The 9,484-nt window shown below is 41.6% G+C and overlaps 1 protein-coding gene across 3 annotated transcripts in view; it reads right to left on the reverse strand.

The window, feature by feature from the left end:
- slc8a1a (solute carrier family 8 member 1a) overlaps positions 1-5,690 on the reverse strand; it is a 122,102-nt gene extending 116,412 nt beyond the window's left edge. For 2 of the 3 annotated variants that reach the window (XM_048987403.1, XM_048987399.1), the window contains exon 1: positions 5,532-5,690. The gene's annotated coding sequence lies outside the window, so the exon portion shown is untranslated. Of the gene's footprint in view, positions 1-9; positions 396-5,531 lie in introns of those variants that run through there. The other variant, XM_048987400.1, reaches the window with a different exon arrangement.
- Between the last annotated feature and the right edge of the window lie 3,794 nt (positions 5,691-9,484).

Below are 9,484 nucleotides of genomic sequence, written 5' to 3' on the forward strand. Positions count from 1 at the left end.
TTTTCTGACCTGAATGTGCTGCGTTTCGCCTTTCCGCTGCGGGGACGCGTCCCGATGTCCGTGAGGCTCGCAGGCTCCCTGACAGCTGCGCTCCCTGGATGTCGCACCTCCTTATCGATGCCTAGAACCTCCCACCGACGGCACGTCTCCCTCTTACTTAACCGCCTATTTCATTTTAAAGTATTAATATTAATACGCTATAGACACATTTATCTCTATGTATTTATTACAATTTACCAGCGACTTACTTAGATTAGATTAACGGCACATATTGCATAGTATCGTAGTGCGGATAAATACACTTCTTATTTTCAAAACAGTATAGGAAAGCCGATTTTCTTCTGCGTCGTTCAATATTCAGATAAATTTTTTATTAGTAGTGTTTACTACTAAATTACCATCGTAAAAAGCGTGTGAGGAAACGTCGTGGGCTTGCGTGTTAGTCATTATACGGCTATATTAGTGTCACCGGCATCCATTCAATAAGCCTATATCAATCAATCAATCAATCAACGCATTAGGCCTAATTAAAAGTGTATACTTCGATCACGACGTAAATCTGAACAGCATACATATTAGCCTTAGCCTACTTTTTAAACTACGTATTTTGAGGATGAGTCAAACCTAGAGTTTGTAAACAGTTCTATAAACAATAAATAAGCAATTGTCAGCTATAAGTATAGGTACGAATAGGTAAACGGAAACCTAGAATATCTAGAATGGCCTAAAGGTTTTTGTTAGGCTCGTCACAAGGTGCAGAATGTTATGCATAAAGAAATCTGTTGATAAAAAAACAAACCGGCGAAGCTTTTCCGAAGGCATATGATGGACTTTTACAAATGACCTGTCTGGAGAAATAAACATTACGGTTCAAAAATTAATGACGACAATGAATCGGGTCAGGAACAAACAGCATTTCACAGAGAGTTCAACATGCCCGTTATTTTTCAGTCGCTGTATCTCTACACTCCAAGATGGGAAACGGGAGGAGGGTTGTTAAGGGCAAGATATAGGCTACGTGAACAATAATTAGTAATATAGTGAATGACTTTTGTGATATAAAATTCGAAACAGATAAAAAATCCCTCACAGGTCTGCCAACTGGTCAGCGTAGGTTTTCAATTCGAGACAAGTCTACAAACACAATTTACACATGTAACAGTTTTATTTACTTGTAAATAGTCTATATGGTTTTCAAACTACCCCAACGCTGATATCTAATTTTAGGCTTAAAACGGAATAATATAGCTTTGCCATACGATTTCTTGCGTGAGAATCTGACAGCGTGAGTGTCATGTCAGATGCGTGAGTTGGCGATCCTGCTCTCAGCGGTGAGCGCACAGCACGTAATTCCCCAACTTCACCAGTGGGGGAGTTGTGAGTCGGTGACGGCGCTGCGCACCAGGTAAGGGTCTCGCCTACCGCTGGACTCGTTAGGCTAACGAGTGTAATGAGAGCCGTTTTGCATGGGGACAAAGGGGAAAGGAGCGATATCACCAGCAAATGCTTCTTTTAGAGTAATTAGGAACACGGTGCACAGGCTAAAATAATAAGGAAAGCCAGCGTAATAAGTTATACAACACAAGCACAACACCAGGTTGCTTACTTTCAGAATATTTTGTTTATTTAAAAATGTAAATTAATATAATAACTCTTGTCCCCAGGTCCGGCTCCAGTAGGGTGGGCCAGGAAGATTTTTGGGGGGTCAATTACATATAAAAAAATTGATGTTTAAGACAGAAGTCCTATGACAGCAAAGCATTCTATGGGGCTCCTAATTTCCAAACATGTACACCCTAAAGCTATCTGACATCTTATCCAGTGTGTGAATGTATGCAGATGCGTATGAGTGTAGTTATGTGAGCATGTGTGTATGTTTGTATGCATGCATGGGTCTTTGTGTGTGTGTGTGTGTGTGTGTGTGTGTGCCTGCATGTGTGTGCGTGTCTGTGGATCATCCTCTATCATATATTCTTTAAGTAGTACACAACATTCCTACTAAAATAGGATGTTTCAGAGAGTAAATAAATCTTCTGCACAAAATACTGCCTAACTTGGCTGCTTTATTGGCTACTTTTAAGCTATATTATACACAGAATAGAACTGAACCTTCAATACTGCATGTCATGACATGCGGGACTACTAAATACCCATCAGGGAGAGCAAAAGCAAGCATCTTTTTTGAAGGAATATTCAAGCCAGGGTCTAGACTTACACCACGTAGCAGAGAAACATCTCTCTCTACCACCGATTTCTCACCGCGGATAACTTTTTAGAACCGGCTGGCCTGGAGATTGTCTGTCTGTTCAAATAACCGGCAACACCGATATCACTGCGAGACGGACCAGCAACATCATCACTGCAAGAAACATCAACCGAACTGGAGTGAGAGTCCGATCCACTAAGCTGGACATTAAAGGCTCTCACACTATCTGTGGTAGCTTTTTTCAGTACCAGAAACCTACACATTTCTACGTTTCTATCTCGTAAGTTTAGGCTAAACTCCTGTGACTAGCTAGTTAACTAGTGTGTGCAGCTAACCAATATAGTTAGCTATAGCAACCTATCAAAATGTCTAAATGTTTAGCAAAATAAAAGATCGAAAACTGGTACGAACAATTAAGATGACAAATGAGATGGAAAATAGTTGTTGATATTCTGTTCAGTTTATGTACAGACAGCAAAGTCTCTTTGTAGACACACTTACAGAAATGCACAGAGCAAACTGGGTGACCGCCGAAATGTGAAGGTTAGACTCCAACGTCAAATAAAAATATCAAGGTTAACTGATTGGATGATCGTCTCATGATTGTATGTACATAGTCTGAAAATATTTATATTTTTGTTACATTTGTGCGCAAATCAAAGATACATTTTTGCAAAAAATAAAACGGAAAAAGATATCCTCAGGTAAAGAACACATTTTTATATGTCTCTTCCCCCTCTTGGCTGGGTGGGCCAACCCCACCCTATCCCCCCGTAAAGCCGGGCCTGCTTGTCATTCAGTAATTTTCAGTTTTACTTGTATTTCTAACCCTCTCTCAGTCGGAGGTCTTTAAGATGATATCTATCTGTGCGTAAGTCATGGGGACTCGTCTGTGTTTTTGAGAATCGGTCCGATTGGTATATGCATTGCGTTACAGTTTAACCTGTAATAGCTGCATCTGGATTTGAGGGAAATCCATAGGAGACAGTTTCTCCGAACCCTTCGCCCAAACGACATGATCAAAGTGCCTGGAACATTCTGACACGTGTCACCTTGCTGCCGCATGCTCGCAGTCGCGTCTGATTCCATCACTTCCGCCCATGAATCCTACGCCTCACATTCATCCCGTGCCAGTCATCTCCTCCTCCATTTATTATATGCTAGAAAAGAATCTATAAGTAAATTCATTTTGTTGCTTCTATTTTTTCTCTCTATGGAATCTGTGTCTTTATTATATCAGACAAGAAGCTGGATGTTGGCAGTTCCTTCTACTAGGTATCTATGAAAAATATAGATTTGGCTTTTTTTCTTAGGTTTTCTACTGAAACGTCTACAACCTGTACAGTTCATTAAGTACATAAAATAGCCTTTTATTCAGCCAAGAAAATATGCGTTACACATGGTGCATGGCAAATGCAATAATCAAAAATTAATACAGTATGATCCATTACATGTTATTGTACGCATGAGGCACGAACTGCAAGACTCTGAGCAGAAACCTGAAAATTGAAATATTTTGTAAGCCTTAGAAAAGCTGCCTGGAGACTGATGGAAATCCAGGCCCTGAGTGACTGCAGGAAATGATGTGTTGCACTTGCACTATATTCCATGGCGCGTTGAGGCTCAGCATAATGGCCAGATGTAAATTTGACATAATTGTGACTGTGTGATATTGTGTAATTATGTGTCAGCATGTCACCAGAAAGATTTCTCTACCTCTGCAGAGCCCTTCTGGATGAATTATTATCCGGAGACATTTTATGCCATAAAGTAGTTTTTGGGCTCTCATAAGGAAATAAAAGGACATTTTTCAGCACATGTCAATCACCATGAATCTGTGTAGGATACGGAGATGCAAATGTCAATTACAGTTTGGCAGCTGGTGGCTGAAGCTCTGGAATGGACCAGTGGCTGCCAGGTAACCAGGGGAACCTGCTTCTGATTGGTTAAACCCAACAGATATGGAGCTCCGCCTTTTTTGTGTTTCTTAAGTGCAGAGAAGTTCACCTGAAACTTGCATATTTTGGAATTTTCATTCGTTTTGCCATTGATTTTCCTGTCCGTGAGAAAGGTACGATCCCAGGGAAGCAGGCTGGAAGCGGCAATATTACTGTAAATTGGCAGTTTTTTCTGCGTTTGTGCCGGTTCTTTAAAAAACGTCGCTGACTTAAGTTTAACTTGGATTAAAATTAAGTTTTAGCCCTGCAAACAGGAATGCTGGATTGCTATTGACAGTACGGCACCATAATGGATAAATATAATAATGACCAATGAGCATAAGGGTTCACTGCAATTTACAGATAATAATTTTGATCAATTATTATCAATGTTTAACCTACAGCATGTGCCTGAATAATTTTGCATTTTATTCAAGTTCAGTATTTTGTCAATAATTATAAGTAAGAATAGTCAGTACTACCTCTGCCTGTGTGACCTCGAAATTGCAGAAACAGTCACTAACCAAAACTATTAATGTTGTTATGATCCACTTCTGCACAGTGACAAGCACAAAAATCCTCTGTGTTTTGACCATTTTAAACACCTTGTATTGATTACTGTTTGAGACGAGCCTGAGTTTATTCCATAGAAATTTCACTGCAAGATGCAAAATCACAATCTTATTGGCAGGTGACTTTTTTAAATACACATTTTATATGGGTCACTCATTAACATTTATTGTCTGTTTACATTTGTTGATTCTGTCTCTGCAAACGAAGGGCAGCTTCACAATTTGATTAATCCATCCATTTTACCCTAAACTGCATAACTCATCATCATATCACCACCAATGGGTTAGAATATTTTTAGTTTTGAAATTACACTTTTACAGGAACTTGCAGTATTATACAAAACATAAATATTATACAAAACACTAATGTTAACAAGGCATTCTGAAAAACGTTTTAATCCTTTTTCATTATAAATGTATACATTTCTGTATTGTATATTCATATTATATGACATATAATGTCATATAATAGTGTATATATAGGTTTGTTCGGAACTTGATTGCGCAAACAGTACGTGTCACTGTTTTGTTGTGAAAATTGCAATGTCAGGTTAAGTGAAAATGTTTATTAAAGTATACAGTAAATATTTTCCTTAAAACACATTAACACTTTAAAGGAAAAAGAATTTTACTGATTTTGGTGGTATTGTTTAACTAAAATAAAAACAACCACTGTCCCTAATGCAAGACTGCTCTCCCAGTCATAGCAGCCCCCAGCCCAATTGCATATTAATTATTTGACCTTGTAAAATCTTTTTCCTGAAGGTCTGGCTAAGTTTGTGAAATAAACGTATGCAATAACGACACCATACTCACTTATGTATGTGTACTTCCTGCCGATCACGGAGAGACTGACTATAGCAGAAACTAGCGAATGATAACTTCTCTAAATTTAACAGGAGGATATGTTTTGGGAAGCTTGTCCTGCAAGAGCGTCTAAACATGGTTTGCATAACTGCTGCCTGCTTATCTTCCCTTTCTCCACTCCGTATCCATACATGGACCTCTTTCCACTGGGGCTGTGCTATCTGGCAGCTTCCTGTCACCCCCTACACATAAAAGATAAGGGGCTCTCTTGGCAGGTAGCTTTTGTCATTGTGTGGCCGGATTGTATCTGTAAAGGATCCACGATGAGTGTTGCTGGGATTTTCCACTGGCCGCTGCTGTCCAGCTGGCAGCATCTGTTTGCTGAGTCCTCTTGTGCTGTGGGAAGCGTTTAAGCCTTTAATCCCAAAATATATGGAGTGAAAAGACACTAATCGAAGACGATCTGGTATTATTTGGGTCTTCGTCTAAGGAGGGAGCTGCCAGATTTTGATGATATCTTACTAGCATTTTAGAAGTTAGGTTGACTCTCCTGGTGACGTGTTATTGGTAATTGATGTACGATCTTCCAGCATCTAGGAACTTTCCGTGTAGATGGATTACTTAAGTCAAATTTGGAAACTGTCAAACAGGAAGACAGTTTAGTGATATTTGTATTGGACAATCCTTATATTTGGCTTTAGTTATCTGGCTACTGAAAAAAAATCCTGCTTTGTGGAATCCCCCCCTCCCCCAATGGCCTTTTATTGAATAATCAACACTGAAACAACCAAGGTGGGAGGATGAGAGAGCTCTCCGTAATGTCAGAGCTGGTGTCCTGCCAAGAAACACAATCAGGTAAATGTCCAAGGTTCAACAGGAGCAGTGACAGGGTCACATTCAACTCACAAAACACACACAAAAAACAAGGGTGGCCTCTAAGACATCAGCATCTAGATGTATACCACTTCAACACTGAACGTACTTTTTGTGGATTTCAAGAAATTTAGGCCAAGAACAGTATTTTAAAAATGTCATGAATCCATGAAATATTAACCTACATTAACAATGTGCCCTTCCGACATTAGTGCCCTCTGGAAGGAGATTTTTGTTTTTTGGAGGATTTTGATTGGTTAAAAGGGTAACCACAGCACCCATCTCATGGCAGATCAAATGGAGCCTCCTCAAGGTCCCCCAAGTGCCCTCTTTCCATGAATGTCACTGCCACCACCAGCCCCAACAATTACCCATCAACCTGAGCAAACTGCACTGAACACTTCATTTCTTTCCTTTAAATTCTTCTTGTAGCTGTTGCTGATCTGTGACTCAAGGATCTGAAGTTGTTCTGGGAACTTTTAAGGTCGCGATGCTTGAAATGGTAACAGCAGGGTTAGATAAATATTTGGAAATTGTGATTTCCCGTGTTTGCTGATGTGAGCTCTGAAAATTCCAAACAGGTCCCTTGCTGCAATTCTGCCATTATATGTGTGTTGAACACTTAGGAGTAATCTCACGAGCAAGCGTTCGACGTTATTATTGTATTTGTTTAGTGTGTTCATGATCTGTAACCTAATATGTGGCATCATTGCACTTAACTGCAGTGCCGGCTGCCTGGGAGATTGCAGTGCAGGTTCCTTAAACAAACAGCTGTAATTGCCCTATCACTATTTATACCAGCTTCTCTTAGCCTAAGTCAGTAATTAAACAAGCACATGTAGCCATCACAGCGTCTCCTACGTGATCCAGGCGAAGCCCCCGTGAAGTACAGCACTAAGGGTGTCCTTCATTCGACCAGTAACATCGTCACCCCTTGCTGACACCCCCTCCCCCGACAGTGACAGCAATAACTGGAGGCTGCTTTGGCTCCGAGGTAGCCTGACGACACACTCGATAATGCGTAGTGTTGCCATGATAGGACTTATATAGCCCTTAGTCACAACTAGGCTATATTTAACTTCTCCTCCCCATCCCAATGTGGGAATTTTCTTCTTTAACACTTCCTGCATGAGAGGGGGTCAGTCGAAGTTCAAGCAAACTTATTGGTAAGACTGTACAGCAAACTGGTAACATCTGAAACTGACTGGCGAGGGGGTCGTGGTCACTGACATGACCAATCACTGAGCCTGATCTAAGATACTTTTCTTGGCCAATGACAGTGCCTGCTCTATGATTCTTTAGCAGGGCTACATTCAGCTCTGGTGAAGCATTCAAATGTAAATGGTGGTGTGTTGAACACCTTGCTGTGCAACTATGACTAGGATCCATTGTGGGTACCGTCTTTCTAATTCGGCAGGGTTTAAAGTATGCACACATTGCTGCTGACTGGGTAACACCTCTGATACAGCCACCAAACAAGAGAAAATATACCTCAAAGTATGTTGCACAATGGTTAACATTGTTTCAAGGAAACGTGCTTCAACCAGGAAACCGTAACAAAACTTCGCACACCATTTTCAGATTGAATGTTGCATAGATTTATGAGTTAATGTGATCTTTGGCCAATAACTGACCCTGCTAAATGATAATTAGCTAGACTCGTGACTGAAATTATTCTAGTCTGATCATTTGACTGACTAGTACTCTAAGCTGAGCAGTTTATTAGCCAATGAGTAAGCCTGCTTTATTCAATCAAAGCTGAACCATAAGACACTGCAACTGTAAAAATACAAGGAAAATGGGTAAATACTGAAATCGTCTAATTGCTATTGAAGTTTGGTTCATGTTAAATGTATTGATTCCATTCATCTTCCAACTACTTGTCCTGGTCATAATTGTGGGAAAGGTACTAAGGGCTACAGACCAGCACAGGCCAGGAGTTCAGAACAGCACAGGCCGTAGGGCAGGGGTACAGAGCAGCACAGGGTGTAGGGCAGGGATTCAGAGCAGCAGAGGGTGTAGGGCAGGGGTACAGAGCAGCACAGGGTGTAGGGCAGGGATTCAGAGCAGCACAGGGTGTAGGGCAGGGGTACAGAGCAGCACAGGGTGTAGGGTAGGGGTTCAGAGCAGCAAGGGTGTAGGGCAGGGGTACAGAGCAGCACAGGATGTAGGGCAGGGGTACAGAGCAGCACAGGGCGTAGGGTAGGGATTCAGAGCAGCACAGGGTGTAGGGCAGGGGTACAGAGCAGCACAGGGTGTAGGGCAGGGGTACAGAGCAGCACAGGGTGTAGGGTAGGGATTCAGAGCAGCAGAGGGCTTAGGGCAGGGGTACAGACTAGCACAGGGTGTAGGGCAGGGGTACAGAGCAGCACAGGGTGTTGGATAGAGCTGTATTAGAGACACTATAATATGCTTCAGCTCCCATCACCGCCTATTACACCGCACTTGTACGCCTCGCACTGCTTGCGAATCCCAGCCCTGCTCCACTTACCCTGATGATGATCCAGGTGTCAGATCAGCTCCTGATTAGCACAGAGATCGGTGGGAGCCTGTGATTCGCGCAGCCTTAGGCATCCAGGTGGACTAGAGGGGGATGAACTGTCAGCGGTCGACAGTGGGAGCCTGATTAGCTGCATTGTTTGAGGCCTGGGCTCTTCTGTGCAAAGGATTAAATGTTTGTTATCTTTGGAGAAACACATTTGGAGTAGCAGGGATGCTAAACTAGCATCATTTTACAGAATCAAACTATCACTCTTTTGTCTTCATTTTCATTATATTTAAGTCACAGGCTAACTAAAGCAATATATCAGCAAATCAGGTGAGAGGTAATTCCACATTTTGGGTGCCTTCTGATCTATCTTACGTTTCAAAGGAGTGAAACCAGGAGGTTCTCTTTCGGTGCAGTGTGACTTTGTGCAAATACAGCTGTATGACAATATTTATTTACAGGTACATTGGAAAGCTTTGCTTTTTCTACCTCATCTTGTTCTCCATAGCTTGGGGGCCACAGCACAGAGTCAGCCAACGTGGATCCCTGGAGCTGGGGTTTAAGGGTCTTGCTCAAGGGCCCACAGACATGTGACTGTTCT

The sequence above is a fragment of the Brienomyrus brachyistius genome, chromosome 20, assembly GCF_023856365.1.
Source record: "Brienomyrus brachyistius isolate T26 chromosome 20, BBRACH_0.4, whole genome shotgun sequence".
NCBI classification, from domain to species: domain Eukaryota; kingdom Metazoa; phylum Chordata; class Actinopteri; order Osteoglossiformes; family Mormyridae; genus Brienomyrus; species Brienomyrus brachyistius.